This window comes from Oryctolagus cuniculus, chromosome 4, assembly GCF_964237555.1.
Source record: "Oryctolagus cuniculus chromosome 4, mOryCun1.1, whole genome shotgun sequence".
NCBI lineage: Eukaryota > Metazoa > Chordata > Mammalia > Lagomorpha > Leporidae > Oryctolagus > Oryctolagus cuniculus.
In genome coordinates this window covers 151,730,653-151,739,035 of record NC_091435.1, presented here as the reverse complement: position 1 = coordinate 151,739,035, position 8,383 = coordinate 151,730,653, and positions in this window count along the sequence as shown.

Genomic DNA, 8,383 nt, shown 5'->3' with positions numbered 1-8,383 from the left:
GGTTTCTGCTTCGAGTGTGTAAGCAGGACGACAGGCAGCTTCTGCCACACGTGGGGAAAGCAGGACTTGTAAGTCAGGTGGATAACAGCCAGGAAAGCAGGCTGGGGGCACTGGAGGGTCCCCCGTCCCTCTGTCACAGGGCCAGCTGCCACAGGTGAGTTTTATTCTGCAGGGAATAAAAGGCCCCCACTTGCCACATCTTCTGAAACGTAGATTTTCTTAAAGATTTATTTATTTACTTGGGAAGCAGAGTTACACAGAGAGAGAAAGGTCTTTCATCCACTGGTTCACGCCCCAGATGGCCGCAATGGCTGGAGCTGGGTCAATCCGAAGCCAGGAGCCAGAAGCTTCCTCCAGGTCTCCCACATGCGTGCAGGGGCCCAAGGACTTGGGCCATCTTCTGCAGCTTTCCCAGGCCATCAGCAGGGAGCTGGATTGGAAGTGGTACAGCTGGGACTCGAACTGGCACCCATACAGGATGCCAGTGCCGCAGTGCCGGCCCTGCAACGTAGGTTTTACAAAGTGTGAAGTCCCAAATTTGTAAAAGCAAATAAATGAACAAAAATTTTAAATAATACAGTGAAGGCCAACCAAAACATGTTAGCAGGCCAACTTCAGCTCAAGGCTATTAATTGTAACCTTTCTGATAGGAGGATTCAAAATCCACCTGTTGGGTATGAACCAGAGAAAATGCATCTTTACTTAAAGTGCACACTGAGGCACTGAGGTTGCCTAAGAGATGCCCTGACATTGACCATGAACTCCATATGGCAAGGCACCTCCGTGTCTGTCCAGGGATCTTACCTTTACTCCCCTTTCTCAGGGTTGATTGGACCCACAAGGATCACCATTCTTCATGCCTTATGGGGTTCACCAGTGATTTCTTGTCACTGTTGGCATTTTCTCTCTAGTGGGAAATTAGCCAAGCCCCCCACCCCGGGCTGTTCATCTGGTATCTGCTGGTCTGCACAGCCTGCCAGCCCAGTCCATAGTTGAGAAGGCTGCCTGTCTAGCCCTCCACCTGCGTGGAGAACAGAGACTGTCAGTAGGAGCTTGCAAATTGAATGGCAGTGTTGTAGAAGCAAGGTCAAGGGAATTGGCCTCCATCTGGAATTTTCTGCAACATGGAGGGAGGAAAATATCATAGATGGGATTCCCAGAGAGAGACAGAGTGCCTGTGTACATCAGAGGTCGAGGGTCTGCCGAGAAGTGGGCCCACAGGGAACAGACAGGCAGCAGAGCACACACGTGCACACATGCACACACAGTCAAGCGGTGCTTAACAACAGGGGAGAGCCGCTCTGGCAGACGCTTGCTTAGGCAGTTTTGGCCTTGTACGAACCTCATGGAATGACTTACTGTGATATCACTGGGTGATACAGCATCACCAGGACCACCATCCTATATGCAGCGGGGCATTGACCAAAATGTCACTATGGGGCTTACGACTGGATGTATCTCCTTTTTGAAGGGGTTTCTTACAGGGACACGGCTTCTTGTGATCCTGGAAGCTGGCCGAGCCGTGTCAGTAAGGATTTGGCTTCAAGTGTGACGATGCAGTGTCAAGTTCACCGGGCGGGAGGTTGGGAGGGAAAGGTGGATGTGGACTGCAAGGGATCAAGAGCAAGCTCAAGCCCCCGACTCCAAGATGGAGCCCCCCCAAAGGATGGGCTAAAACTCTGGTTCCCTCTGCCTCTGACATAGGGGATACGGGTGCCCTAGAGAAACTGGGAGCTTTGCCGTGGCCCTGAGAGAGAAGAGAAATTGAAGGAGTTCCCCTGAGAAGGCAGAGCAGCCACCTCCTGCCAACAGGGTGAAGACGCAAGCAACCACCTGTGTGAGCTGCCGATGCGGCTGCGCCCTCCGCCTTCTGCTCTCCGCCCTCCTCCCTCCGCCCTCCTCCCTCCGCCCTCCTCCCTCCGTCCTCCGCCTCTCCCGGGAACCTCTCTCGGGTCTCACAGTAGAGGTCTTGGCAGAGCTCTGCCTTTATCCCTGGGGTGCCCAGATGTCTTGTTTTTGAGCCCTGAACCAAGATAAGGGCTGTGGGTTGTAAGCTCGTCTGTCCACTGTCCACATCTCTCCCGGCAGTTCCCCAGGCTACCTTCTCTACTGGGGGTTTCCACTGGCCTCATGCACTTGACTATTGAAAGAGCTGCCTGGCTCTCTGGGGTGAGTTCTCCCAGCACCAGCGTCCCCAGCACAGGCCACGGCAGCTCAGTGCAGAGAGCAAGGAGGTCTGAGTGCTCCAGAGGGGGCCTTGTGCGGCAGGATGTCTGATGGACCCCCGCGGCTTCCCTGCGCTCCCTCTCCTGCACTGTGCCCTCTGCCTTTAGAGAAAGACAGACAGAAATCCCGTGAGTGTGGTCTGGGAGAGACTTTCCAATACACCCATCACACCGGAACACGGAAGAAAGAGAATTCTGGAAAATGCAGGTCAGCCTTGCTGATCGACAGAAGTCACCAAAGCGTCTGGGTGGGCTCAGGTGCTCTGTGTCACCACCTTGGTGTGCAGAGGTCTGCTCTAGGTAGATGAACAAGGGTCCCAGACCTGCGACTTTTTATTTTAATTTATTTTTAAAAAAATATTTATTTATTTGAAAGGCAGAGTTATGGAGAGGCAGAGGCAGAGTGAGATAGAGGTCTTCCATCTGCTGGTTCACTTCCCAGATGGCCGCAATGGCAGGAGCTGTGCCAATCTGAAGCCAGGAGCTTCTTCCAGGTCTCCCATGTGGGTGCAGGGGCCCAAGCACTTGAGCCATCTTCTGCTGCTTTCCCAGGCCACAGCAGAGAGCTGGATCGGAAGTGCAGCAGCCAGGACTCAAACTGGTGCCCATATGAATGTTAGCACTGCAAGGCAGTGGCTTTACCCAATGCCAAAGCGCTGGCCCCGACCTGGGGCTTTTTAAAGCGATCATGGCCTAGATGCTTGGGAAAGCCAAAGCAGACTTTTTTTTTTTAATTAAAGGTCTTCCTTTTCTGTTGGTTCACCCTCCAGTGGCCGCTGCGGCCGGTGCACCACGCTGATCCAAAGCCAGGAGCCAGGTGCTTCCTCCTGGTCTCCCATGCTGGTACAGGGCCCAAGCACTCGGGCCATCCTCCACTGCACTCCCAGGCCACAGCAGAGAGCTGGACTGCAAGAGGGGCAACCGGGACAGAATCCGGCGCCCCGACCGGGACTAGAACGGGGGGTGCCGGCACCGCAAGGCGGAGGATTAGCCTAGTGAGCCGCGGCGCCGGCCAAGACAAATTCTTAGAGGAAACAGAGACTTGCCGATTCCTTCTTGTGATTCTGCCATGTTTCTGGCAGGTTTTCAATGGTTACGGAAGAACGAGATTCGGGGGAAAGTCTCCTTATCTTTGGAAGATCCCGCTAGAAAGAGCAGGAAGCCATGGCGGGGAAAGGGAAGCTTCCTGGGGGCAACTTACAACCTGAGAGGTTTTTGGCTCTATCAGCGGGAGAACTTTAGACAATGAGAGGAACCTGCCTTGTGAGAACCGAGTCAAGTTTCCTGACTGGCTAGCTTGAATGACGTTGACCCAGCCACCCAGCCACCCTGCCACCCACGCATCCACCCAGTGACGAACCGAGGAATGTGATCATTCAGTCAACATCCATGGGTGCCCGTTACATTCTGGGTGCTGTGCTGGGTTCTGCAATGCTAGTCCACTGGGGAAGGCAGCTGGGGTCCTTGGGCACCTATTATGGGATGGACACTGCACTGGGTGCTGGACAGTAGCCTGGGGCACAAGATAAGCTGAGACTGGTGTGTGAGATTTTTCGATTCTAAGCTGCCCGTCTCGGATGGATCTCACAGTCTGTAAGGCCCAGCCTGGCTGGCCCAACAGAGCTTGAGTGGCTGCAGGGATTCTATAACCACTAAGGCTATTTTTTGCTTGCTTTTTTCGCTTGGCTGGGCCCAGGAGGGCCGTGCTGTGACCTCATTGTTTACCATCACTTCAAAAAAAGTCTGTCTCCCTTTTGTGGGCTGGCTCTGGGCCCGAGACACCAAGGCGGGTGTGTGAATCAATCATCTTGGACAGCCAAATGTTGCAACCCGTGACCTCAGGGCAGCTCGGCAGGGCCAATCAGGTGGGGAGGCATCCCACACAGCACTCCTGTGAGCACGCACGGTGCAGAATCCGGTGGCGGGGGAGGAGATGCATTTATGAGCATTCAAATCTTAGCCTTCCGGGAAAGACTAGAACATACTCTGAGCCCAACGTGTAAAGATCTGATACAATCCAGATGATGTCACCGCACCACCGCGTCTTCCTGCACCTGCCAGGGAGGGCTGGGAGCTTCAGGACTTGCAGATTTCGGAAGAACCATGCAAGCAGCCGTCTCCGGGCTGGGTGGGCTGTGCTGTGCTCTTTGGATGTTCTTCCCGTGAGGTCCTGATTTGCAAGGGTGGGACTGTCCCAAAAGGAGGCTTTTGAAAATCTGTGTGATCTCTTTGGAAATGTGAGTTGACGCTTGAGAGTGAGCGTGTGCAAGGCTGGAGAGGACTGTTGACAAGTGTGGTTTGCTAAGGAGCAAGGAGAGAGGCTGGTGGGAGTGCAGCGCTTCCTTGACTGTAGAGAGGAGGCCAGTCCGGGTTCAAGTTCAGTCATGAGCTCCCAAGGCTGAGCGTCCAGGGGTCTGGGGCAGAGCCAACTTCAGATCAAGGCAGCAGAGTTGCTCGGCGGGAAGATCCCGGAGATGCTGCTTAGGAGGCCAGAATTGTGCTATGGACGGGACTGAGTCTCGGTCCAGCTCTGCCATCCCATTCCCTCTGGAACCCTGGACAACTTTATTTCTCCACGAAAGGGAAAAGCTGATCATATGTCCCCCCAGATACTTTCCAGCGCTAAGATTCCATGGTGGAGGGGCCGGCGGCGCTGTGGCATAGCGGGTAAAGCCGCCGCCCGCAGTGCTGGCATCCCATATGGGTGCCAGTTCAAGTCCTAGCTGCTCCACTTCTGATCCAGCTCTCTGCTATGGCCTGAGAAAGCAGTAGAAGAAGGCCCAAGTCCTTGGGTCCCTGCATCCATGTGGGAGACCCGGAAGAAACTCCTGGCTCCTGGCTTCGGATTGCCACAGCTCCGGCTGTGGTGGCCATCTGGGGAGTGAACCAGAGGATGGAAGACCTCAGTTTCTCTCTCTCTCTCTGTCTCTCTCTGCCTCTCTCTGCCTCTCCTTCTCTGTCTATGTAACTCTTTCAAAAAAATAAATCTTTTAAAAAAGGGAAAAAAGAAACTTAATTAAAAAGATTTTATGGTGGAAAATGAACCGCAGTCCATGGTCTGAGACATCAGTGTTGCTTGTAAGACAGAGATTTTTCCAGAATCATTTACACTGACCCTCTGAAGACTCCTGCACCTGGAGGGAGTGAGGGAGTCCTGACCATCTGTGGGGAGCAATCCGGACTGGACTAAGTTACTGGAATTAAGACTTATTCTATGCATCTGCTCTCCCACAATATGGCGCTGGGAGAGAAGTAAACAGCTTCCGCGCAGCTGCCTCCAGTTCAACCAATTAACTGTAGGACTTGCTCCTGATTGGAGAGCAGCGTACTCGGCGTGTGGGCAGCCGAGTTGGGATTGGCGGAGGAGGACTATAAAGGAGGAGAGAGACGGCATGCACCGGGAACATCTAAGGGGAACATCTAAGGGGAACATCTAAGGGGAACATCTAAGGGGAACACCTGTGCAGCCCCCGAGAGAGCCGGCCGGCAGTGTGCCGCTCCCCTGCGGAAGTGGGGAATGTGGCTAGGGGGAACTGCCCTTCCACGGAGGTGGAAGGGACAGTAGCCAACCCGGGAAGAACCAGCAGCAAACCCGGGGAGGGCCGAGCAGACGAAAGAACTGCGCAGGGTCCTGTGTCGTTCCTCCACGAAGACGGGGAGCGACAACCATCCTAAGCCACCTCCCTGCTTTCTGAACCAGAGTTCTTTGGCTAGCCATGTTCCTGGCGTTGACAAATACAACACATCATCAGCCGCAGAGGGCTATAGCTGTAGGTGTTGAAGACAACTCTGCACTCCCATTAAATGTTACCATGCTCATGGCTCAAAATATTGATTTAAATTTTTTTAAAGATTAGATTATTTATTTGAAAGAGTTACAGAGAGAGGGAAAGACCAGGGGTTGGGGGTGGGGGCTTTCTTCCATTAGTTGATTCACTCCCCAAATGGGTTCAAGGTCAGGGTTGGGCCATGCTGAAGTCTGGAGCCTGGAACTCCAGCTGGGGCTCCCATGTGGGTAACAGGGACCCAAGCTCTTGAGCCATCTTCCACTGCTTTCCCAGGTGCATCAGCAGGGAGCCGGATCGGAAGTGGAGCAGCTGGGACCCATAGGGGAGGCAGACATTGCAGGTGGCCATTCCACCCACGGCACCTCAACACTGGCCCCTTGATTTAAATATTACATTTGCATATTAACTTCACAGAAACCTTTCCATAACCTTGCCAACAAATTAACTAGAGGAGCCAGTGAGGGCACCCTCCAACTCCAGCCTCCTAGACAGCAGGGCTGAGCTTGTGAACGAATCGAGGTTATCATGTCCTTGACTGAAGAGGAGCGTGTTGTGTTGAAGGTGGTTGTGTGCACTTTATTGCAATTGTGTGCCGAGACAGGCAGGAGCCTCAGGGGGAGGCTCAGGAGCTCCCTGGGTTGGGAGTGAGTCAGGGAGAAAAGTATTGCACCCTGAGAGGTGACTTTGCACGGAAGATCAGAAGCCCTGCATCCCAGGAATCAGCATGACCTGCTTTAATAGTCTGTCCAACGTTTTCATACTCGGGCTCTTCCCAATAACAATTACGATTTTTAAATTTCTTTATATATAATGTCCTTTCTCACTTCTGAAAGCATTTGTGGTACCGTGTGTGTTCATTCAATTCAGTAGAGCAGAATATATAGTTAAGATCACAAGGTAGGGGCTAGCGCTGTGGCATAGTGAGCTAAGCCTCTGCCTGCGTCACCAGTTCGAGTCCCGGCTGCTCCTCTGCCAATCCAGCTCCCTGAAGATGGCCTGGAAAAGCAGTAGAAGATGGCCCAAGTGCTTGGGCCCCTGCACCCACGTGGGAGACCCAGAAAAAGCTCCTGGCTCCTGGCTTTGGATCGGCACAGCTCTGCTGTCGTGACCATTTGGGGAGTGAACCAGAAGATGGAAGATTTTTCTGTCTCTCCCTTTGTCTGTAACTCTACCTCTCAAATAAACAAATAAATAGATATTTAATTAAAATAAAGATCACAAGGTAGAAGGAAAAGTAAGCTTAGCAGACAGGATAAAACCAGATGTTTAGTGGGTACAGTATGTATCATAAAGTCCATTCAACGGTGAGAATTGGGCTATGGATCGACTCGGAGCTTCCTAGCAGCCAACGTAAAAAGGAACCATGATCGGTCGGCAGATTGACAGTCTCTGTAGGACAAGAACATTCCAATTGGACTGTCAAGAGAGCCCCCTGCCCATTGTCCACGGAATCTGGTGTTTCCAGTTTTTGTATTTAATGGCAAGTTCCTAGTGAGAAAATCTCCGAGTTGCCAAATGCTTTGACAATCAAGAAAATGGAAAATAGGACTGACGCTCTTTTTGGCTTTCAAAATGTCGCTTAGATAAGGACTTTTGCCCATGCAGAGCCCCACCACACACCTGCAGGAGACCCTGGGCAGGGCCGTCATTTTCCATAGGATGCTGCTTTGGACAAAGTGGCAATGAAATACCCAGTGTTCTGGGCTGTAAAGCACTGGCTCTTAACATATATTTTTTAAGAAGATTTTATTTATTTATTTGAAAGGCAGAGTTACAGAGAGGCAGAGGCAGAGAGAGAGAGAGAGAGAGAGAGAGAGAGAGAGGTCTTCTATCCACTGATTCACTCCCTAGATGGCTGCAATGGCAGGAGCTGTGTCGATCTGAAGCCAGGAGCCAGGGGCTTCTTCTGGGTCTCGCACGTGGGTGCAGGGGCCCAAGGACTTGGGCCATCTTCTACTACTTTCCCAGGCCATAGCAGAGAGCAGGATCAGAAGTGGAGCAGCCAGGATTCGAACTGGTGCCCATAAGGGATGTCAGCACTGCAGGCAGTGGCTTTACCCGCTACACCACAGTGCAGGCCCCACAGTGGTTCTTAATCTTTCATCAGAATGACCTGGAAGCCCTGCACATCATCAAAGCCAGAGCCCCCTGGGAATTCTGAGGGACAGCCAGACAGGCCCAGGGCCCAGGCACAGGTCGGGTTTCAGGGGCTAAGACCCAAGCCCCTGTTTCCGATCCCTGGGCACAGCCTCCGGGCGTGAGCGCCAGCCTAGAGGACACTGAGCAGCCCGGATTGGCGATGGTGAAGGAGCTGACCTGCCACACGCGATCGCTGGCTCCTGGCTGATCATTCTGCGGGGACACCTGCCT